Source organism: Phalaenopsis equestris, unplaced genomic scaffold (genome assembly GCF_001263595.1).
Source record: "Phalaenopsis equestris unplaced genomic scaffold, ASM126359v1 Scaffold000002, whole genome shotgun sequence".
In the NCBI taxonomy this organism is placed as follows: domain Eukaryota; kingdom Viridiplantae; phylum Streptophyta; class Magnoliopsida; order Asparagales; family Orchidaceae; genus Phalaenopsis; species Phalaenopsis equestris.
Window position 1 is genome coordinate 42,830,034 of NW_018164444.1, and position 812 is coordinate 42,830,845.

Below are 812 nucleotides of genomic sequence, written 5' to 3' on the forward strand. Positions count from 1 at the left end.
AAAATGTGAATTTTCACAATTTAATTTAATTCATATAATTATTTTCATGCAAAAATATGCATCTTCAAAGAAAATTCCAAAAGATGATCAGGACAATTCCTAATCACTTGAAATTTTTATGTAAGCTAGACCTAGATCAGAAAGTCATTTGGCCAAAATTTCATAATTTTTTGAATTTTCTGTGATTATTAAAATTAATTGAAGTTTTGGGGACTTTAATAAAAATAAAATATTTGAAGTGTTGAAAAATAGATTTTTTTTATTTTTGTAAAATCTCTCTGAGGTTAGAGAACCCAGAGAAATTTATTTTGCATTTTTTTTAATTTTTTATTTAATTTTTTAGAATTATTTTGTGAAAATTCCATTTTTAAACCTTAAAAAATTAATTTAAGGTTTAAAAATAGATATCTTTATTTTTGAATTCAAGAAAAATATTCTAATTTTTTCTAAGTGTTTAGGAAGTGATTTGGAAATTTTTTGATGATCTTTGTGATTTTTGTAATTTGTAGTATTTTTTTTAATTATTAAAATAATTAAAAAAAGATTAAAAATTAGGTTTTTATTTTAAATATCATTTTATTTTTATTAAATCCCCCTGATGTCAGAGAACTAAAAAACTAGGTTTAATAATTTTTGGAGTTATATTTTGATTTTTGAAGATTATTTAAGTGTTAAATTTGATGATGATCTTTAAAAATCAATTAAAAATATTAAATGATCTTAAAATCCTTTGAAATTTTTATGGTGAGTTTTCTGACTCATGAGCCACGGTGGAGGATAAACATCAAGTGATTTTGATCTCTATGTACTCC